Source organism: Schistocerca cancellata, chromosome 3, assembly GCF_023864275.1.
Source record: "Schistocerca cancellata isolate TAMUIC-IGC-003103 chromosome 3, iqSchCanc2.1, whole genome shotgun sequence".
In the NCBI taxonomy this organism is placed as follows: domain Eukaryota; kingdom Metazoa; phylum Arthropoda; class Insecta; order Orthoptera; family Acrididae; genus Schistocerca; species Schistocerca cancellata.
Window position 1 is genome coordinate 166117700 of NC_064628.1, and position 24749 is coordinate 166142448.

The 24749-nt window shown below is 44.7% G+C and overlaps 1 protein-coding gene across 1 annotated transcript in view; it reads left to right on the forward strand.

Moving 5' to 3' along the window:
• Positions 1-14986: 14986 nt before the first annotated feature.
• Positions 14987-24749, forward strand: part of LOC126174789 (proton-coupled amino acid transporter-like protein pathetic) — an 80308-nt gene continuing 70545 nt past the window's right edge. The window contains exon 1 of the mRNA XM_049921156.1: positions 14987-15156. The gene's annotated coding sequence lies outside the window, so the exon portion shown is untranslated. The remainder of the gene's footprint in view (positions 15157-24749) is intronic.

The following is a 24749-nucleotide window of genomic DNA, read 5'->3' on the forward strand; positions in this document are numbered from 1 at the left end:
TCAGTTTACCACAGTATGATACGGGACCTCGGATGTTCTGTCGTCATAAATTTTAAAGAATTTTAACAATCTTAAGGGGACTCGACCATGAGCTGAGAGGCTATTAACATCAGTTGTTCAGTCCAGAATAACCGAAGAGAAGTTCGTTTCACTTATCTCCATTCTTACTTCACTCATGAGCGCATTTGAAACGTAAACAATTATATCGTTCAGTGTTAGAACACAATAGAGTGTTGTAAATGATGTTTCCGCTTTTCGTCCTATTCACAGACGACCTGTATCTGTCAACGAACTGCCTTTATTCAGAGACCCACGTGATTCATCACGCCCTTTGAAGGCCATCTCTTGTGCTGACATGAAACGAACTATTTATGTGTATGCCCCCATTCTATCGAACGAGATTATTATGCTGTAAATTACGAACTTTCTTCTATTCGTTCAACATGCAATCAACTATCGCCTTTCGAACGTTGTTTCATTGATTGTGGAAAGCTAAAGTTTCTGGGACTGGCTCTGCATTTTGCTAGCCTTGTAAATGTTAACCGTATCGCAGTAACCAACCCTATTCCAAACAGATTTATCGTTTATGAACAAAAGACGTTTGCATATTAGGGCATCCTGTTACCCACTTATTGCTGTTACACAGGTGCGTACTGATACGCCGTATGCAAGGTGTCACCTTAACTGCAACGCATTATTCGGGTGTACTTGTATCCTCTTCTCTTGGAAACTGCGAGCGGGTAAGTTGGGCCGGTCGCGGTGGCCGAGCGGTTCTAGGCGCTGCAGTCCGGGACTGCGCGACTGCTACGGTCGCAGGTTGGAATCCTACCTCGGCCATGGATGTGTTTGATGTCCTTAGGTTAGATAGGTTTAAGTAGTTCTAAGTTCTAGGGGACTGATGACCTCAGATGTTAAGTCCCATAGGGCTCAGAGCCGTTTGAACCATTTTTGAGCGGGTAAGTTGTGGATAGGAGTTTCACAGACTGCACATTCACACGTGCGTTGCCCTGCTTGGATATTTATGCCCTCTGCTCTCTACATTACGATACTCAACGAACTAGGTTGTTTACGATCCCATACATATACCATGTTTATTACAAACCGTTAAGGCTGTTTATGCCGTTGAGACATCGTAAAAGTATGAACCACATGAGTAATTATTCATTTACATTAAACACGAACACCTTTACTCCGCGGTAAAGATATTCATGTTTAAGGTAAATGACAATACAAATATTACTCCTCATAATCTCTCGCCAAGACCTGCACTCGAGAGTAGCAGGCAGCGACGCCTTCTGGAAGTCCAGCGGGTGTCCAGTCAACATCGGTCCTCACTGCAATCGTGCCACACTGTGAGCGCGGAGTTACGACGTTTGCTGAGAATCACGAGAAATCGGCAGCGCTAAATCAAAAACATAGGACAAAATCTTATTTGTCAACCCACATAAGGCACGCTTTTAAACTTTAGCAACGTCGTTGTTGCCACTTTATGCTGTGTAAGCAGCGCTTAGCTTGCGTCCATTCAATCCACTCCACCGACCCCTACATATTTTTGTGAACTCCTCTGTAGTTCTTTTCCTCGGTGTGTCGTTCTGAGCTACTATATCATGCCAGTGTAGGACTTGACGGGGGAACCACATTGGACACCGATGCACAGAGCTTCATTTTCAATCAAAGTATTTCATTTTTCTATCGATGTATTTTAAAAACGGATTCATAGTTCCTCAGAGGAAATGTTATTTATGGTTGGTTGGTTGGTTGGTTGTTTCGGGGAAGGAGACCAGACAGCGAGGTCATCGGTCTCATCGGATTAGGGAAGGACGGGGAAGGAAGTCGGCCGTGCCCTTTGAAAGGAACCATCCCGGCATTTGCCTGGAGCGATTTAGAGAAATCACGGAAAACCTATATCAGGATGGCCAGACGCGGGATTGAACCGTCGTCCTCCCGAATGCGAGTCCAGTGTCTAACCACTGCGCCACCTCGCTCGGTCTGTTATTTATGATTGTACGAACTCTGTAAGATGTGCTATACTTTTTGCCGTATCGTCGAAAGTGTATGTGGCTCACTAAAGCCTGAACTGTTATATGTAGACTAAAAACACAATGTATTTTATACAAAGAGTGCCAAGGCGACGTACAAACATCCATTCCAAAAAACTGTAAAGAATATGACCCCTTTTACGAAGTTGTTGAAGCGAGCACCAGAAGGTCGTCAGATGTTTGATTACGACGAAATGCTGCTTGGCCAATGTTCATTAAATAGCCCACTAAGACCACCAAACACGCTGCTTCGATTTCTTGCAGGAGCTCTTATAGTAGAGACGAATTTCTGTGACGCGCAGAATCTTGTGAGGATTCTCTTAGCTAAACGTCAAACGGGGTTAAAACTGAAGAACGTGGTAAGGCAGCTGCACTTCCTCTTTCATTCGAGCAAGCTAAAAGATTGTCAGACGTACACAATATGGTAATGTCTAGGTGCACAACATACCGTACAGGAAGCGTGATTGAGGCGTTTGTGTGTAGGTTGTTCTTGAACAATTGTCCCCCGACCATGTTCTTGTAAGTTGGCTCCATTTAGACTCCTAGACGAAATCAAACAAATTCGTTGTAAACTGAAGAAAGATCTGCGTTTAACTTCTAGTCGATGACGATGTCGTTAGAGAAGGCGGATAAACTCGGTTAGGAAAGCAATGGAAAAGGTAGTCGGCCATGTCCGTTTAAAAGGGACCATCCAACATTTAGTTCAATTTATTTATGAAAACACCGGAAAAAATATAAATTAGTGACCTCCTCTTGATTAAGAATCCAGTGCCTTAACTCTACTGGCTGATGACCTAGTAGTTTAGTCCCTTTAATGATCCAACCAACCAACTTTAGCTCTGCAGCACCTCAGTCGGTCCGTAAGCTCACTTTCTTTGCTCTAAGACATGATAATTGTCTACTTTGCAGCACCCACAATAACTGCTGTTTTCTGAACAAAGTGTTGATCCTTTTACAGTCAGTTTCTGTAACATGCTGCTGCAGCCACGTATAAGGTTATCTGCTTTCGTTTCATGAGTGATGACGTGGTGGTATTACATTTTAAAGCTTGCTACTTTAGAAATGTGACGCAGTTTGGTTCTCATAACACAAATATCACGTTTGCTATACTTGAAATGTGAGGGAATAAGCTGTTCCGATACGAAACGCCGAACAATCGTGTCAACTGCAGCACGAAGTCGCCATACTGCCCACATGGGATGTATTATTGGTCCTCAAGATTTCATACTTATCATAGACGCTTGAAAGCGTCTCGTTTGTTATTCTGGTCCGTATTGATCTGTTCACTAACAGAACAGCGACGACTTTCTCAAATTTCACTTTAAAACAGCTTTAGCTGCTATAATTAGAGCAGCCAATACTTTGGGTCAGAAACATATTTGTCTTAAGTTATGTACTCTAATGTATACACCTAAAGAAGCTAGAAGACTGTACTTACACATTTCGGCAGTAATTTATCAACTCTCTGCAGTTCTCTCGAAATTTCATGCAACGTAATACATAGAGTCTGATGATGATGTTTGGTTTGTGGGGCGCTCAACTACGTGGTTATCAGCGCCCGTACAATTACCCAATCTTTGCTCAGTCCAATTTCGCCACTTTCCTGGATGATGATGAAATGACGAGGACAACACAAACACCCAGTCATCTCGAGGCAGGTGAAAATCCCTGACCCCGCCGGGAATCGAACCCGGGACCCCGTGCTCGGGAAGCGAGAACGCTACCGCGAGACCACGAGCGGCGGACGCAGAGAGTCTGTGGACAAACGTTAACGATCAGCATTTTAAAAACTTCCCGTTCTTGCGTACAAAAATATTTTTCCAGGTAAGAAATTCTCTGTTAATTAGACTAAATCAAACGTTGCTAACTTCACATGGCTGAAAACAACAATGTATTCGAGTTGTCATACGAAAGGATGATATAAACGGTGACAAATTATGCGTCTCACAACTTCTATCCTACGTTAGGGTCACAAATCAAATACCAATATTGAAGAAACGAATTCAGTTCTAAATTATGGCTGCTTTGAATAACGCAGTTGATAAAGGATTTTGGTACGAGAAACAATGAACTCTTGAATTGATGCTTGTTTCTGGTATCTTAATTCATTTTTTTGCCTCATAATTTAAAGGAAGGCATTATTATTATAATAAATAAAAGGCCGTTGTAGTCTCGAAGACGATAGCCACACCTACGGGAATCATACAAAAATCATATAAGGAAAGACATGGTTACAATTTATCATTTATGAAAACGACGTTTAATGTGTTAAACGTCATCGTCCGCTAAACCCGCTGGGCAGAACAGGTGATTTGGATTGTGGAAAGGGCCAAATAAGGTTGGGGTCAGTTTCACCTTAAAATTGTAATTTATTGTAATTTAATAACATATTTACAATCAAAGAGGCGCATAACCGAACTTTTACAACTCCAAATCTTTCACTGCTGAAGGCCTCCAGACAAGAAATCTTAAAATTCAGCAAAGTAAATTTCAAGTGACCGAAAAAACGCAGTTACAATTACAAATAACATACATATCACAGCTAGGCTGAAAGCCTCAAGGCAAGGGTGGATAGACAAACAAACAAGATGTAACACAAACGGCTGAAGATAGACAATAAAATTTTCAAGATTTTAAAATAAATTACCATAACCTTTGAAAGGCAGAAGGCTGCAATGTTTAAGCTTGAAAGGTAATTTTAAGAATAAGGTTCCAAGGCTGAAGGCCAACAAATAATTTTCCAGAATTTAAAAAAAGAAATATAACCATAAGCCTTAAGTTTTAAGTAGCTGAAACCAGACTAAAAGATAAGACAGCACAACGGCAATAACCTTCCAGCAAATATCCTCTTGCTGGAATTCAAACTTACTTGCATAAAACCAGGAATTTTTTATCATTGGCTATGATAGATTATAAACAGACAATTAAGCACTTGTGAGAAAGACAGTAAAGACAACAACACTCAGAAGCCTCCAGGGCGTCAGTCTGCCCTCGTTCACTTAGGTGAGACAAGTGGTGAGCCAAACTACACTTGATCTGTCGGAACCCAACCAAGGGACAGCCACAGACCGACCAACAAACGACTTGCTTGCCACTAATCGGTACATGAGGATTCAAACACAAAATGTTACAGGCGTGATTATCCACAGTCAAATATGTATATGTATTAAGCTGTCAAAACTACACACCGTGATGGATAGCAACAGGTGAGGAAAGGACACTGCCTGAAATTACGTTAATGGCCAGTGCACGTAAAATGGTTGAAATGGCTCTGAGCACTATGGGACTTAACATCTCAGGTCATCAGTCCCCTAGAACTTAGAACTACTTAAACCTAACTAACCTAAGGACATCACACACATCCATGCCCGAGGCAGGATTCGAACCTGTGACCGTAGCGGTCGCGCGGTTCCAGACTGAAGCGCCTAGAACCGCTCGGCCACCAGCGGCCGGCCGGCCCAGTGCAGGTAGCCGGAACACTAACGTCCACAAGGCAGAAAATTCCGCTGGTGCACTTGAATTGTAGTCAACCAATATAGTTAATTCCACAGAATGGCGGCTAAATTTCAGCAATACAAACACTCGGTGTTGCCCACAGGAAAACCTCCCCAGCAGCGAACCACCAAAACGAACCACACAACTTGAATGGACATGGCTTGGGTACTTGAAACCACTACTCAACTGGGTCGGTGAACCACGAAGCTCGTAGCGATCGGACAGCTACACACACGCACTGACACTGCGCAGGTACCGCCAGCGGACCCAGCCGACTGCACCACACGGAGATAACTTCCCTGGTCCGCAGCAACCGACCGACTCCTCTCACAATGCCGACAACATCTAAAATAGTTGTCAGTAGAAATAACGCCAACTACACACACAACCTGACCAACACTTGGACGAGGACCTGAACGATACCCAACTGTAACTAAGCACGCACGAAGACAAATCGGGAGTTGATGCACACGCACAGCCGGCTCATGAACGATCGGTGAGCCAAAACGCGTCGTCCGGTAGGACGACCGACGAACGATCCATCAAGACCGTGGCCCGGCTCAAGTGATGTGTGGCAGCAATGGTCGGGCGAGCCATGTAGACGCAGACCTCACTGCTGCTCGAACCCGACTGCACTAGTGCCGCATTGCAACTCCCCGACTTGCAGGTCCGGACTGAGCTCCAGACGCGTTCCAACTCACTGGCAGGCCGAACTGGCGACTCGAACTCGGCCTACGACAGACATCGACCGGGAAGTAATAGCAGTCGAACAAAGATACTACGAGAGAGGATATATCGATACGCGCTGCTAACGCTGCTCACGGTCAGGTAAAGCAGCAACTCACTGACAGTAGTAATTTAAATTAACGTAATGAGGCGGAAATACGTTAAAGACAGGGTGAAAATACATGATGGCTGGAACATGAGCCACGCATGGCTTACATCGTACAAGAAGTAAGGATGATTAGGGTTTAACGTCCCGTCGACATCGGTTCATTAGGGACAGAGCAGAACCTTCGTATGTTTCGAAGCTGGGAAAGGCAATCGGCCGTACTATTTCAAAGGAACCATCCCGGCATTTGCATGGAGAGATTTAGGGAAATCACGGGATATCTAAATGTGGATGGCCGGATGCGGGTTTGAACCGCCGTTCTCCCGAAAGAGAGTCCAGTGTGCTGAATTACCTCGTCGGGTGCATTGTAGAGATTTGGAGAATTCTACGATATCCAACATACGTAGCTTTTTTTTTTTTTTGCTGAAGAAGCTCTTGCAGATTCTTAAGTAGAATTAATAGAATCCCAGAAATACGCTGTTCACTGTTGGTTTGCAAATCGTTTCCGGATGTTATAAGGCCTCTCAGTTTCAGGTTATCAAGTACCTTTTTCTTTGGCCTTGTGTTCCACTCGAAAATGAAAAGAAAGGTCAAAAAATGGCCATTCGTGAATACAAATAATCCTGTTGAATTAATGAACAGCACTGCGGAAACAACGGTTTCCTTCAACAAATCCTGTGTCGTAAGGGTACAGATATCGATTCCATACTGCAAGGATCGAAACACCCTCACGCTCCTTCGCTACCGAGCAGCGGCATCGCTGACGGGGATTACCCGCAGTTGTACAACGGAGAGACTGGCGCCTGGAGATCGTATGGCGGTTTACGAGACGGTCAGCCGAGCCTAAGCAAGCCCGCAGGGCAGGTCCCGGAAGCTCGTGCTCAGCGCATCGAGCGTAAAAGAATGAATTAGTTTTTCAATATTGGGGGATATTGTCAGCGGAGCCGGAGCACGCTTACAGAGCAGATCATAAGTGCCTACACTTCTCGCGATCGTGCATAAAAGTGATAGATTTTACTGATAGTCGCGCCAGAGTTAAAACGCAAGTAGAACTAATATTTCTGTGTGAGCAAAGTTAGAGTTTTGTAGCTCAGAATCATATTTTATTTCCGGAATACTTGAAATATATCAATAGAAAATCGAGCAGGCCAAAACATAAATAAATCAAAGTAATAAACTGATTATAAATATTTATAAGCTAAGAAATATGTAAATAACAATTATAGAGTCTACGAAAATGGGAAGAAAAATGATAAGAAAAAATGTTTTGTAAAATTTGTTTGAGTTCTTTGCATATCGATGGTGACAGTGATGTATCCGCACCACGCTCTTTGTTGGCGGGAGAGCCCGCACATCGATACATAGGGAGCGCGACGAGAAGCGCGCAGCATTGTCGATAGAACACTCTTGAGCCAATCTTTGTGCAGTGAAGTTGTGTGTAGCGACAGAGCGGTGTACCTGTTCGCCACCAGTTATATATTACTTGTAGAATACTATAATTATGTAATTGGTAATTATTCATGAATTATTAAAAATAGTCGTCATGAAGACATATAAGGTATTGAAGCGCTAACTGCATATTGTAAGTTAGTTGTTACACTTTTAATCTGTTTTATGTAAACGATCCCCAAACTAAAGTCTTATAAATTGAATCATTATAAAGGGTTAAAAATTTATATTCAATCATTTTCAGAATTTCAGTTTATCTCAGTCAATATCGTATTATTATTCATTCAACCCAGTAACCACAACATTTAACTTTTGTTGAGTTTTTCCAATTTTTTAGTTAATAATGACATTGAATTTTTCACCAGTAATTTCAATGAAAAAAGCAAATGGATAATAAGTACAGTTTTAGTTCACATATTTGCAAATCCCAGTAAATGAATGCCAACCCAAAGAATTATCAACAACAGGTCAGAGTTAGTATATTCAGACATGCAGTCAGATGACGTTATCCATAGGCGACACAGTCAAATAAAAGGTAAGGAAAATATATATGTCTGTTTTCAAGTTCACTACATAGACAACCACTACTAAGGGCCAAGGCGTAAGTTTATGTGTTCAAGTCGAAATAAACTTATTTTGATCAGTCACATTAATATTGTTACCAATAAAGGAACAAGGCGTAGAACATTGTGTATTCTATCGACTATCACATCAGACACGTTGTGAAAAGCAAGCGCAGATAGGAAAGCTGCAAGGCACAAAAAAGTTCAATTCTCTTTCTTTCTTTCATTAGGAGAAAATTAAGTTAAATTGTTTTATTCTAGACGGGAAGGTTATCGTCTAAACGCATTAAGTTCAATCATTATTTCTTTTATTTATTCGACGGAAAGGTTTTCAAACTGGTGTAATGAAAAGACGATATTAATGATAAGACAATGGTAAACTCATACAGACGCGTGATAAATCAGTGACTGCATTTGTAGAGTGCAGCCTGAATCGGCAGAGATATATCTATTGATTTTAAAGTGGAACAAAATAACTGAACGTACAAAACTGTTCACCTATTAAAACCTCTTCATCATTAATATAATGTTTTGGAAGGAACAGAATCATAATATGGGAGAACTGACAGGGCATGTGTTTTAGCCTCGCGATCAGAACTTGAGTTATCGGGGCACGTACCTCTATAGCTGCCTACTTATCGATATCCGATGCCTAATTTTCCCATCTACGCAGACTATAACAAATATTGGTTGACTACACTACCGGCCATTAAAATTGCTACACCAAGAAGAACGGCAGATGATAAACGGGTATTCATTGGACAAATATGTTATACTAGAACTGACATGTGATTACATTTTCAAGCGATTTGGGTGCATAGATCTTGAGAAATCAATACCCAGAACAACCACCTATGGCCGTAATAACGGCCTTGATACGCCTGGGCATTGAGTCAAACTGAGCTTGGATGGCGTGTACAGGTAGGCAGCAGTCGAACATTATCTGTATCCAGAAAGGCCCGTACAGGACCTGCAACATGCCGTCGTGCATTATCCTGCTGAAATGTAGGGTTTCGCAGGGATCGAATGTAGGGTAGAGCCACGGGTCGTAACACATCTGAAATGTAACGACCACAGTTCAAAGTGCCGTCAATGCGAACAAGAGGAGACCGAGACGTGTAACCAATGGCACCCCATACCATCACGCCGGGTGATACGCCAGTATGGTGATGACGAGTACACGCTTCCAATGTGCGTTCACCGCGATGTCGCCAAACACGGATGCGACCATCATGATGCTGTAAACAGAACCTAGATTCATCTGAAACAATGACGTTTTGCCATTCGTGCACCCAGATTCGTCGTCGAGTACACCATCGCAGGCGCTCCTATCTGTGATGCGGCGTCAAGGGTAACCGCAGTCACGGTCTCCGAGCTGATAGCCCATGCTGCTGCAAACGTCGTCGAACTGCTCGTGCAGATGGTTGTTGTCTTGCAAACGTCCCCATGTGTAGACTCAGGGTCGTGACGTGGCTGCACGATCCGTTACAGCTATGCGGATAAGATGCCTGTCATCTCGACTGCTAGTGATACGAGGCGTTGGGATCCAGCACGCCGTTCCGTATTACCCTCCTGAACCCACCGATTCCATATTCTGCTAACAGTCATTGGAGCTCGACCAACGCGAGCAGCAATGTAGCGATGCGATAAAGCGCTATCGCGATAGGCTGCAATCAGACCTTTATCAAAGTCGGAAACGTGATGGTAAGCATTTTTCCTCCTTACACGAGGCATCACAACAACGTTTCACCAGGCAACGCCGGTCAGCTGATGTTTGTGTATGAGAAATCGGTTGGAAACTTTTTTCATGTCAGCACAGTGTAGGTGTCGCCACCTGCGCCAACCGTGTTTGAATGCTCTGAAAAGCTAATCATTTGCATATCACAGCATCTTCTTCCTGTCGGTTAAATTTCGCGTCTGTAGCATGTCATCTTCGTGGTGTAGCAATTTTAATGGCCAGTAGTTTATATTCACTTGTACAATCAATAAAGTATTAGGTGCCGCTTGAACTGTAAGTTTGACTAAAAAAAGGCTTCTTTTTTAGTTTTCGATTAATTTCTGGAACTGCAGCAATGTCTTCTACAACCCGACCTTACCTGATCTCCGCCTCCAAATATTACGAGTAGGAGTTCTACTAGCAGAGGTCTCACTGATACTGGTTCCCGCTGATTTTGTGCGGACCCTATAGTTGGGCTTTCACTCTTCTGTTTTTGGGGAGAGGGATGTGTCTCTACGTACCTCTGCGCTCATTATTTAAGTCTGCGCTTCAGTCAGTCTTGTAATTGTTAATAAAATATCATGGTTTTATTACCTGAAGATATATTCCATCTTTAGGACAGAGGACAGTGTATACCGAAATAGGTATAACTCGCAGCCTGATATACACTCCTGGAAATTGAAATAAGAACACCATGAATTCATTGTCCCAGGAAGGGGAAACTTTATTGACACATTCCTGGGGTCAGATACATCACATGATCACACTGACAGAACCACAGGCACATAGACACAGGCAACAGTGCATGCACAATGTCGGCACTAGTACAGTGTATATCCACCTTTCGCAGCAATGCAGGCTGTTATTCTCCCATGGAGACGATCGTAGACATGCTGGATGTAGTCCTGTGGAACGGCTTGCCATGCCATTTCCACCTGGCGCCTCAGTTGGACCAGCGTTCGTGCTGGACGTGCAGACCGCGTGAGACGACGCTTCATCCAGTCCCAAACATGCTCAATGGGGGGACAGATCCGGAGATCTTGCTGGCCAGGGTAGTTGACTTACACCTTCTAGAGCACGTTGGGTAGCACGGGATACATGCGGACGTGCATTGTCCTGTTGGAACAGCAAGTTCCCTTGCCGGTCTAGGAATGGTAGAACGATGGGTTCGATGACGGTTTGGATGTACCGTGCCCTATTCAGTGTCCCCTAGACGATCACCAGTGGTGTACGGCCAGTGTAGGAGATCGCTCCCCACACCATGATGCCGGGTGTTGGCCCTGTGTGCCTCGGTCGTATGCAGTCCTGATTGTGGCGCTCACCTACACGGCGCCAAACACGCATACGACCATCATTGGCACCAAGGCAGAAGCGACTCTCATCGCTAAAGACGACACGTCTCCATTCGTCCCTCCATTCACGCCTGTCGCGACACCACTGGAGGCGGGCTGCACGATGTTGGGGCGTGAGCGGAAGACGGCCTAACGGTGTGCGGGACCGTAGCCCAGCTTCATGGAGACGGTTGCGAATGGTCCTCACCGATACCCCAGGAGCAACAGTGTCCCTAATTTGCTGGGAAGTGGCGGTGCGGTCCCCTACGGCACTGCGTAGGATCCTACGGTCTTGGCGTGCATCCGTGCGTCGCTGCGGTCCGGTCCCAGGTCGACGGGCACGTGCACCTTCCGCCGACCACTGGCGACAACATCGATGTACTGTGGAGACCTCACTCCCCACGTGTTGAGCAATTCGGCCGTACGTCCACCCGGCCTCCCGCATGCCCACTATACGCCCTCGCTCAAAGTCCGTCAACTGCACATATGGTTCACGTCCACGCTGTCGCGGCATGCTACCAGTGTTAAAGACTGCGATGGAGCTCCGTATGCCACGGCAAACTGGCTGACACTGACGGCGGCGGTGCACAAATGCTGCGCAGCTAGCGCCATTCGACGGCTAACACCGCGGTTCCTGGTGTGTCCGCTGTGCCGTGCGTGTGATCTTTGCTTGTACAGCCCTCTCGCAGTGTCCGGAGCAAGTATGGTGGGTCTAACACACCGGTGTCAATGTGTTCTTTTTTCCATTTCCAGGAGTGTAGATTCGAGCGGTCCAAGGCGCTGGAGTCATGGACTGTGCGGTTGGTCCCGGCGGAGGTTCGAGTCCTCCCTCGGGCATGGGTGTGTATGTTTGTCCTTAGGATAATTTAGGTTAAGTAGTGTGTAAGCTTAGGGACTGATGTCCTTAGCAGTTAAGTCCCATAAGATTTCACACACACATTTGAACATTTTTGATATAGATTAACTCACAGCTCCAGAAATGATTTTAACGGATGTGTGGTCTAACACACTGATTCCTGAGCGGGAAGGCGTGCCGGTCCCCGGCACGTATCCGCCCGGCGGATTAGTGTCGAGGTCCGGTGCGCGGGCCAGCCTGTGGATGGTTTTTAGGCGGTTTTCCATCTGCCTCGGCGAATGCGGCCTGGTTCCCCTTATTCCGCCTCAGGTACACTATGTCGGCGATTGCTGCGCATACATTTGTCTGCACATATGCGTACACCATAGTTGCTCTACCATGCAAACATTGGGCTTTCACTCGTCTAGAATGAGACGTTTCCGGGGGAGTCCACTGGCGGCCAAACCGCAAACCAACCCTGGGTTCGGTGTGGGGCGACGGTGGGGTGAGTGGACTGCTGTAGCCCGTTGTGGGGTTGTGTACCACTGATGGCTACGGCGGCGACGGAGCCTCTCCGTCGTTTCTAGGTCCTCAGTCCAATACATACACACATATATTACATTGTAGTTTTCAATTCCATTCTGAATTTATCACCGGTAGTGCCCTCCGATTGAAGAAAATCTATCGTTACCTGCATCGTTCTGTTCATGATGTCACACTTGCTTCTGTCTTGTTTTGCATTCTTGCTTTCTTAATAGGAGAAATCTTTTATTTCTTACTAGCTGACAAACCCGTCAGTCCCCGGTATTCTTTTTGCCAATTTTATATTAAAAACGAAAACAAAAAATTAGATGATTTTTACTGAAGTATGTAAAAAATTTCATTTTCATTTGTTCGTGAAAACAACTTTGAAATTATGAATCAGTCATACAAAGAAATATGCATAATGTATCAGGTGCTTATAATTGAAGTGGAGATGTTCACAGAGGCCCAGCGTGGACCGTAATCATCGTATGGCAGAGAAACTTGGTAATGCGTTAATGCGGAATCGATTTATTCAAGAAAAAAGTTGTTCAAATTTTGACCAGCAGATGCAAATCTGGCCGGCCGTTGTGGCCGAGCGATTATATTTGCTTCAGTCTGGCACCGCGCAACCGCTACGGTCGCAGGTTCGAATCCTGCATCGAGCATGGATATGTGTGATGTCTTTAAGTTAGTCAGGTTTAAGTAGTTCTAAGTTCTAGTGGACTGATGACCTCAGATGGTAATTCCCATAGTGCTCAGAGCCATTTGAACTATTTGAAGGTGCAAACCTGGCGCCGTGCAGAATCTCGTCGACGCATCCGTTGTCCATATTGAACAAATTACCTAAGCGACGGTTAATAGTATCCAAATTATGTCTTTATTAATAATATCAACATTACGCCTTTCTCACTTATTTGGCCTTTCCTGCCCCACCTACCGTTCCCAACCCATCACATACAGAAATATTTCTATACGACTTCCTTGCATCCTTAGAGTCAAATTTACAACTGGTGCCTAAAATTGGGACTAATTATTTTCCAGCGTAAATCGTTTTCTCATTAACACATTAGAATATCTACCGAGTTACGCTGCCATACGATAATTACAGCCCACAGCGGACCTCTGTAAGTAGCTGCACAATAATTATAACCTCCCGATAGTAATCTATTAGTCTGCAGATTAAGAAACATGATCGCGGAGAGTTTCAGTCCGTTGGGCGCAGTTGCTTCACGTGTCTACATCTGGATTATGTCACTTGTCTACGGCAGTGTTTCTTCATACCTCTATAGACGACTATCGTTTTCGCCTACAGCCGTTTCCGCTTCGCAGTTGACAGATATCAAAATCACTCCCAGGTGTCAGTGATTTCCTTAACTGACTCGACAGTAGGAGTGTCTTATAAAAAGAATAAATGTATTAAAACGTAATGCACGACCAGCCTTTTCTCCACTTATTTCAGTGTTTGTGTCGTTGTACCTCTTGAAATATGTGTCGTACGATGACATATTTTTGTAGGTACATTCTGCGGAATATGTGGACACTGTCAGCGAAGTATGTTGCGAATAGAGTTAGTATCAAAGAAGTGACTGCGGCAGTTTTTCATGCAGCTCATTGTTTATGACATCATATCTCCCGAAGTGTGACAAAGAGGTGACTCTTAACCCCACAGCGATTGTTGCCTGACAGCAAGGGTGACCTGTTCCAAGTTTAATTAAAGTCATTCCAGTGATTTAGCAGGATACATGGAATGTACACACATACACACATCCATTTTTATAACGTTTTCCGATGAAAGTCAACATAGGTAAAATCAAGTAGGCAAGACAACTATGTGTCGCCATCGAAACGGCACAATACGTTTGTCACAGGTATTGCAAAATTTAAAAGTTCGTCGACTAATGCTGCGCCTTTTTCCTAGTCCGTACACCTAATAAGCATGCTATAATTTTTTTTATTCCTACCATGCCACGTAGATCTTTTTGAATGTAATAGTAGAGCCAGAAGTCAATAGCACTGGGCCTACAGTAAACAGTTCTAAGTTGCCCACTTGGCAAATGATGCCAGCAGTGGTAAGTCGGGTGGCGGGCGATTTCCCGGTAGTGTTTACGTTGCATCAGCTGGTCTATTCGCAGCTTCAGTGGGAACGTCGCGCGATGCGCCGCGAGCCAAAAACCGCCAGTATATACACGGCAGGCCACGCGTGAGCAGCGCAGTCTGCTTGGTATCTCCGCCCTGGCCAGGTGGTCGCGTGCGCTCTGGCGGCCGGCTCGTTGACAACTGCGCAACTGGATACGGTCACTGGTTCGCACCTGATGGTGTCTGCTTCGCTGGAGCAAGGATACTTCTCTCAACGTGGATCAGGTTAGCGAGGTACGTCCAGCGATTCGCCCGACGCAACTTAAGCATGCACACTCTGTACTCATTCAAGTAGTGTTTCAATCACTCGTGCTTTGTGCCGAAAGTAATACACTTCCATGGGGACTTGATCGAGAAGTTTACATTTCACGTACGCTGGAACTAACTAGGACAATACTTGACACTGAAGTGAGTTGCGGCTCCCTAGCCACGCTTCCGCAACTGTCTCGCGAACGATTCGTTTTCAGACCAACGTTCATTGAACGTTTTAGTTTCAGTTAGCCTACTCTTTCTAGAGATCAGAAACGGAGAGAGTATGCGTCTATTGGTCGGTCTGCGCGCGTCACAAATCAAGGCGCAGCTGTTACATCAGTGCTAGCGGGAACCTTTCGTTCCCGCTGTAGTTCAGCGGGTATGGCGATTCTGAGAACTGGGCGCTGCGGTCGCTTCATACCTTTCGTCTCGTTCTCTTTTACTGAAGCATACTGGAGTGTACGGCTAGTCGTAACTTACTCTTTGTACGAGACAGAAGTACGTGATCTTCCTGCTGTAATGTAGCACCGAGAAGGTGAAGTGGCCGACTGCCGGCATCACATGTCATTTATGGGCTAATAGCGAGTTGTGTAGTTTATCATTCATTTCGGCAATTTATTTTAACAATTAATCACCATTTGGAGACTGCGCTTCGCCCTTACGTCACGTGTTCTGGCACTGTCGAAATCGTTAACGTCTCTAAAATGTGTACATGTCTACATAATTGTTAGACTTCCTTTGAATAGATATTAAAAACTAAAATAAATCTAATGCTTTGTTAAAAAAAAATGTCTTTATCAATAAATGTATAAACAAAACAATATTCGCTTCTAACCAGTCAGTCATATTGACATGTAAAGTGCTTCTGTCATTTAATAAGGTCGGTCATTTTGTGACATTTCAACCTGCAATCAACAATGCCTATAAAGCCGAAATCATGATTGTGTGAATTAAGGTAATATCAATTTACAGTTTAATACTGGAAATTTCTTTCAAAACGTTTGCATACATAGCGGGAATGTCGTGGGTTCGCTGTTATATTTCCTAACTCGTGTTCTCGCTCGCGTTTCTGAGTCGAGTCCCGACAACAGGCTCAAATGACGTGTCGGCTGCGGCGGAGAGGCGCGGAGGTGGCGAGTTAGAAGATGACGTCACAGGACTCGCTGGCGTCAGTTTGATATTATACGTCCTGTGTACTAGTTTCGTGTCGATAAGTTATTATCGTTGTCAATAAAATTATTGAATTCTGTCCTTGGAGTACGATGAGTGGAAAGAACAGCATGCTTATAGCGCAGTCTGCAGCTCTACTGATAAAGAAGATATGACGTTCTTAGCAATATCAAGATGAATTCAACCGAGCCTTCAGTAGCAAGCGTAGGGGAATCTGTAGTGTCGATTAACGTGGCACCTGTCACGCATGCCATTGCAAGGCAGCGCAGGTGGCGTCGCCCGTGTGAGTCAGGTCAGTCTGCAGCAGCGGCCTATGTTCTTCCCCTGCGTCAGTCCGGAACACAGTGCCACACGGTTTTGCGTCTGCCCTTCAGCCTTCCTTTCACGGAACTTGAAAAAGTACGTGAACGAGGAGCTGGTGACATCGAAGTGTGAAATTCAGCGTACCACTACACTGCGGAGCCTGAAATGAATCTGGCATATCAGATTTTTGCTTCATGAAGCGGAATGTGGCCGAAGAGATGCGACATAGCTGTACGTTGCCAGCAGAACATAGCAGCCGCCATATTGCATGGCGTTAAACAACGTGTCTGTGTGTGTCTTATTTCATAGAGTACGTACAATTAATATAAGCTGTTTCGAAGCATCAGCAAAATGAAGATCACTACAAAATGCGTCGTTTTAGCTACGGTGTGTTATAATAAGATGTCAAGAAATTACGTATCAGTAGGTAAAGGCATCGTGTAGGTAATTTTAGTGTTATAAGTTATATACTACGAAAGTGTACCTTTTCAATGCTACGGCACAGCATTTATCAAAGTATGTCTCTCTGGTACTGTTTGCATACTAAATGTAACATTTATAGTTACGATCTGAACAACAGTGTTTGCCATGTGCGGTAGCCAAGTAGCTGTGTTGAAACTCTAACGCCGGCACGCTAGGCAAGGTTTTTCGGTCAGAGGGCTGGCTACGCTCTGTAACAAAATAAAAATAAAAATAAAAACTGAGTGATGTGTTCAAAATCGTTCGAATGGCTCTGAGCACTATGGGACTTAACATCTATGGTCATCAGTCCCCTAGAACTTAGAACTACTTAAACCTAACTAACCTAAGGACATCACACATCACCCATCACCCAGTCATCACGAGGCAGAGAAAATCCCTGACCTCGCCGGGAATTGAACCCGGGAACCCGGGCGTGGGAAGCGAGAACGCTACCGCACGACCACGAGCTGCGGACTGAGTGACGTGTTCAACGCCTAACCTGAACAGGTGTCATGTCCGCCCAGACCAAAAGCAGAGAACAAGAACGATGAAGAAAGCAGAATTGATAGCGTCGTGGGCCACTGAGCTGCGATGAACATGGTAGCGAGTTTGCGTCCAGCCGCCTCCGGTATTTTTAAATGTATTGTTCTATACATTATTCTGAGTCGTTTTTATTCATTTACAAGTATTATCTCAAAAGTCGGCGTTACCTGTTATAACTAATAAAGTTGCAGCAATTCCAGTTGCAGAGGCCAACGATTGGAATGTTTCGCCACCTCCAAGAATGTGTGAAGGTAACTTTACTCACTGTAGGTATTTGCTGTTATGAAACATTCTGCACCCATCTCTGGGTTTATGAACTGACCTATATTTGGTGTCTTGAAGGTAAATACACTACTGGCCATTAAAATTGCTACACCACGAAGATGAAGTGCTACAGACTCGAAATTTAACCAACAGGAAGAAGATGCTGTGATATGCCAATGATAAGCTTTTCAGAGCATTCACACAAGGTTCGCGCCGGTGGCGACACCTACAACGTGCTGACATGAGGAAAGTTTCCAACCGATTTCTCACACACAAACATCAGCTGACCGGCGTTGCCCGGTGAAACGTTGTTGTGATGTCTCGTGTAAGGAGGAGAAATGCGTACCATCACGTTTCCGACTTTGATAAAGGTCGGATTGTAGCCTATCGCGATTGCGGTTTATCGTATCGCGACATTGCTGCTCGAATTGGTCGAGATCCAATGACTGTTAGCAGAATATGGAATCGGTGGGTTCAGGAGGGTAATACGGAACGCCGTGCTGGATCCCAACGGCCTCGTATCACTAGCAGTCGAGATGACAGGCATCTTATCAGCATGGCTGTAACGAATCGTGCAGCCACGTCTCGATCCCTGAGTCTACACATGGGGACGTTTGCAAGACAACAACCATCTGCACGAACAGTTCGACGACGTTTGCAGCAGCATGGACTATCAGCTCGGAGACCGAGGCTGCGGTTACCCTTGACGCTGCATCACAGACAGGAGCGACTGCGATGGTGTACTCAACGACGAACATGGGTGCACGAAAGGCAAAACGTCATTTTTTCGGATGATCCAGGATCTGTTTACAGCATCATGATGGTCGCATCCGTGTTTGGCGACATCGCGGTGAATGCACATTGGAAGCGTGTATTCGTCATTGCCATAATGGCGTATCACCCGGCGTGATGGTATGGGGCGCCATTGGTTGCACGTCTCGGTCACCTCTTGATCACATTGACGGCACTTTGAACAATGGACGTTACATTTCAGATGTGTTACGACGCGTGGCTCTACCCTTCATTCGATCCCTGCGAATCCCTACATTTCAGCAGGATAATGCGCGACCGCATGTTGCAGGTCCTGTACGGGTCTTTCTGGATACAGAAAATGTTCGACTGCTGCCCTGGCGAGCACATTCTCCAGATCTCTCACCAATTGAAAACGTCTGGTCAATGGTGGGCGAGCAACTGGCTCGTCACAGTACGCCAGTCATTACTCTTGATGAACTGTTGTATTGTGTTGAAGCTGCATGGGCAGCTATACCTGTACACGCCATCCAAGCTCTGTTTGACTCAATGCCCAAGCGTATCAAGGCCGTTATTATGGCTAGAGGTGGTTGTCCTGGGTACTGATTTCTCAGGATCTATGCACCCAAACTGTGTGAAAATTTAGTCACATGTCAGTTCTAGTACAATATATTTGCATGTCAGTTCCAGTAGAATATATTTGTCCAATGAATACCCGTTTACCATCTGCATTTCTTCTTGGTGTAGCAATTTTAATGGCCAGTAGTGTATCTTCTTCAGTGGTGGTATGCACCTTGGAAAAAATCTCTTCTTCCATTCAAGTTACATTACGAAATGAATCTCGATCTTCAAATCTATGTAATGGAGTATGTTATTTCAGAGTGTTAGTAGTGAATGAAACATCGTGAATGTGGATATTACGCATGTGCAAACTGCCGTTGTAGACTATACCTTAACCATATTTGGTTTAAAACCGACATTGGGATGAAAATTTGATTGAGTTAAGGAATAATTTTTACCGATATGTTTATCAGAAAGCTGTATAGCATAATGCAGTGATGCTCTAACAGAAATTCGTTGTTCAAGCAATCTACGAATCCAGAATCTCTTTTGAGATTTTCTCCGCTCTTCTTCTGACAATAACTATCAGAGTTATCGCAGCTGTTTTACGCGTGTCCATTTTCGTAAACTGCATGTTTTGCAAGCTAAATAAAGTAGACAACGGCCGCTGGAGAGCGCTGAGAGCGCAGAGCTCGTGTTGTGTGCTGCCGGTGCTGTGACTCGTGAGGTCAGATGGGACATGTTGGCGACTTCGCGGTGAACGCACATTGCGTTCACGTCAACGTTTGCTGTCTCGTTCCTTGTGAGGATGGCTATAGTTAGCTAGCGTTGACGTGAAACTGTACCAGTTTTGTGACGTACTTCCTTATGTTTCACGTTGAGGAGCTATTTTGTCACGTAACATACAGAAAATTCTGCTATATTTCGGCAACATGTCAGTAGAATCAACAAGAAGCAAGAACACTCTCTACGTTACACAAAACTTGCGAGTCGGCATACTGTATTTGTCATTTTCAGTTGAAGCTCTTATGTGGTGGGTTTTATATTCTACATCTGCATCATACTTTTCAAGCCACCTAACACTGTGTGGTGAGGGTAGTTCTGGTACCACTAACTAGTGCCCCCTTCCCTGTTCGACTCCCGAGTGGCGCGTGGGAAGAACGATTGTCGGCAAGTCTTTGTATTGGTTCTACTTTCTCCAATTTCCTCGTCGTAGTCATTTCGCAAGTTATATATGGGAGGAACTAATATGTTGTGCGACTTTTCCCGAAAAGAGCTCTATCGAAGTTGCAATAGTAAACATCTCCGTGCTGCACTACGGCACTCTTGCAGCGTCTCCCACTAGAGTTCGTTAAGCATCTCTGTAACGTTCTCACGCCGACTAAGCTATCTCGTGACGAAAACCACCGCTGTTCGTTGTATCTTCGGCATCTCCTCCATCAGTCCTACCTGCTAAGGATCCCATACTGGTGAACAGTACTCAAGACTCGGTCCAACAAACTCCTTGTAAGCCGCTTCATTCGTGGATGAGCTACGTTTCCTTAACAATCTTTCTATGAATCTGTCAGACATCTGCTTTTCGTACTCTTTTGTTTATGTGGTCATTCCACGTAATGTCGTTCTGGATGGTTACTCATAGATATTTGACGGTATATACTCTTTCCAGCGATTCATGATGAGTAGTATAGTTCTACAGTAGTGAAGATCTTTTCCTATGTATGAGGAATATGTTAAATTTGTTTACGTTCAGCGTCAACTGCCAGAGCTTGCACTACCCATCAGTCCTCTGCAGGACATTCTGCAATTCGATACTGTCTTCTGGCATTGCTATTTTCTTAGAGAGAGCCGCATCATCTGCTAACAGTCTCATAGAAAATCCGACGCTTTCCTCTATATCATTTATGTACATATACGGTCCTATCACACTTCCTTGGGATACTCCCGAAATCACCTGTCGATTTTGTTCCGTGAAGAGTGACGTGTTCAGTCTGCAAGGAAATCTTGAATCCTGTCGCAAATCTGCTCTGATATTCGGTAAGCTCGTATTTTATTCACTGAACAAAAGTGCAAGACGCTGTGAAGATGCACTCTATGAATGTATACTGTTTCTAGTCCCCAGCACATTGAGGATCTCTCGCAAACGCTTCGTTACTGTTCCGATTTGTTGTAATAAACTGTAGGGAAACGCCATACTGGTAGTTAAAGAATTGTCTTATTTAGTTATTTTTGTTATAACTCGCGACTTACGAAATTATGCCGTTTTAAGGCAACGGCATATTAAAGATTCGTAAAAAACCGTCGTTTATAGTAGGATTCATTATAATTAAATGCCAGTTGCTAACGATAAAGTCCTTCAGAAGTTCAAAATGGTTCAAATGGCTCTAAGCACTATGGGACTTAACATCTGAGGTCATCAGTCCCCTAGACGTGGAACTACTTAAACCTGATTAACATAAGGACATCACACACATCCATGCCCGAGGCACGATTCGAACCTGCGACCGTAGCAGGCACGTGGTTCCGCACTGAAGCGCCTAGTGCCACAGCGGTCGGTCCTTCATAAGATTCTAAAATAAAATACAGGGTCGTTTATTGCAGAATATCAGTGTAACATAAGTTGTCGACGTGCCGGGTTGCGAAGCAATGTGTACTGGATTTGCTTGTCGATGACCCAATTTTTTTTTTTTTACAACTTCTTGTTTTTTGCACGTTTGTGAGACTTCCTTATTAAATTAATGGAAATGATTTCTGTAACATTCTATTTTATACAAATATAAGTCTGCGATCTCTCAGGAGTGAGTTTGTCCTATTTTGTGAAGTTTTATAAACTTACTTTCCGAGTACTCGGTGTTGCCCGGACATATACGTATTTACGTATTTTACTTTTCTATTAGTCCACCTCCTACGCCACCTCTCTCTGTCCATCTCCTCCTCCCCCTTCTCTATCACTTCTTCCTCTCTATCAGGTCCGGCTCCCCCTCTCTCTATCCATCTAGTCCTTTCCTTCTTTCAGTCTACTTCCGTCCCCACTGTCCATCTCCTCTCCTATAGAATTCATCTTCCCCTCTATCTCCTCCTCATCACCTCTATCTTTTCTTCCTCCTCTCTTTGTTCATCTCCTTCTCCTCACCCCTCTCTCTATTTTGTCAAGCTCCTTCTCCCTATTTCCATGTCTCCTCTGTATATCACATCCTCTCCCTTTCTCGTTGCCAATCTCTTCCTTCTCCCTGTCTCTATCCATCTCCTTATCTTATCATCTTATCCTTTCTCCGTCCAATTTCTCTTCTCCCCACTCTCTATCCATATGACCCTCTCTCCTTTCTATTCACTTCACCCGCCCCCTCTCTCTGTCCATCTCCTCCTCTCACCTATCTGTTTCCATCCCCTCCTTGTCCCTCACTTTCTGTCCATCTCCACGTATCCGCTTCTTTCTCCTTGTTATCGTCCCCATCCCAATAGCAAGTTGCTTGTCGTTACCCCCAATAGTATTTCTATCCACATAGCGAGTAGTACGTGTACCAAGTTTGACTGAAGACGTTTAGGGATTTAAGAGGAGCGTTTTACACGTGTGTGGCCTTTCTCTTGCACGCCCATGTCACATATATGTAACATATGTCGCATATATTCGTACATGAAGTCCATCTGTGTCACTAGCGAATTTCGCCCTGCAGTTTCGTTTCCACGCTACTTCCCTTCCCTTCTAGTACCGCTTTGCGATAATCGTTGCGAAGTTGCTCAGGGGTGTGACTCAAAGGTTACGGGACGAACTGAAGACTTAAATTGACAACTGTCTGCCTAATGGCATGCACTGCGGGTTGCTCTGTTGGAGGAGAGCCTTAGCCCAAGCGACGCTGCAGAGTAAAACAGAAACGCCTAAGCAGTCTATATCTGTTTGTACTGTTTGTATCCCGCAAGTCGCAGTACGGCGTGGGTAGAAATTGCGTGGAGGGAGGGGAGCAGACAGGGAAAGGTTGCGCGGAGTATGTCAGTACTATTCTCCCCACTTCTGTTCCCATTCGTGGTTGGTACAGTGGATTAAGTATTGTCAATGTACATTATGAATCTTTGCGCATATCTTTATCAGTATAATTCTTATGGGCTGTTGATCGAATGGACAGTCTATAAAATTGTCCGACGTTTCGGGTACTATTGCAAACGGCCTCTCTCAGGGCTTTGTGCTGAGCTGAATGACGGATTTTGTATAGTATCGGAGGAAACTGTTTACGTGCTTTCATAGTATACTTGAGGATAGGAGGAGGGGTGTTAGGCGTTCTTTATTCTACATCTACATTTATACTCCGCAAGCCATCCAACGGTGTGTGGCGGAGGGAACTTTACGTGTCACTGTCATTACCTCCCTTTCCTGTTCCAGTCGCGTATGGTTCGCGGGAAGAACAACTGCCGGAAAGCGCGCTCGAATCTCTCTAATTTTACATTCGTGATCTCCTCGGGAAGTGTAAGTAGGGGGAAGCAATATATTCGATACCTTATCCAGAAACGCACCCTCTCGAAACCTGGGCAGCAAGCTACACTGCGATGCAGATCGCCTCTCTTGCCGAGTCAGCCACATGAGTTTGCCAAACATCTCCGTAACGCTATCACGCTTACCAAATAACCCTGCGACGAAACGCGCCGCTCTACTTTGGATCTTCTCTATCTCCTCCGTCAACCCGACCTGGTACAGATCCCACACTCATGAGCAATACTCAAGTATAGGTCGAACGAGTGTTTTGTAAGCCACCTCCTTTGTTGATGGACTACATTTTCTAAGGACTCTCCCAATGAATCTCAACCTGATATCCGCCTTACCAACAATTAATTTTATATGATCAGTCCACTTCAAATCGTTCCGCATGCATAAAAAAAATGGTTCAAATGGCTCTGAGCACTATGGGACTTAACATCTATGGTCATCAGTCCCATAGAACTTAGAACTACTTAAACCTAACTAACCTAAGGACAGCACACAACACCCAGCCATCACGAGGCAGAGAAAATCCCTGACCCCGCCGGGAATCGAACCCGGGAACCCGTCCGCATGCATACTCCCAGATATTTTACAGAAGTAACTGCTACCAGTGTTTGTTCCGCTATCATATAATCATACAATAAAGGATCCTTCTTTCTATGTATTCGCAATACATCACGTTTGTCTATGCTAAGGGTCAGTTGCCACTCCCTGCACCAAGTGCCTATCCGCTGCAGATCTTTCTGCATTTCGCTACAATTTTCTAATGCTGCAACTTGTCTGTATACTACAGCATCATCCGCGAAAAGCCGCATGGAACTTCCGTCACTATCTACTAGGTCATTTATATATATATTCTGAAAAGCAATGGGCCCATAATACTCGCCTGTGGCACGCCAGAGGTTACTTTAACGTCTGTAGACGTCTCTCCATTGAGAACAACATGCTGTGTTCTGTTTGCTAAAAACTCTTCAATCCAGCCACACAGCTGGTCTGATATTCCGTAACCTGTCACTTCGTTTATCAGGCGACAGTGCGGAACTGTATCGAACGC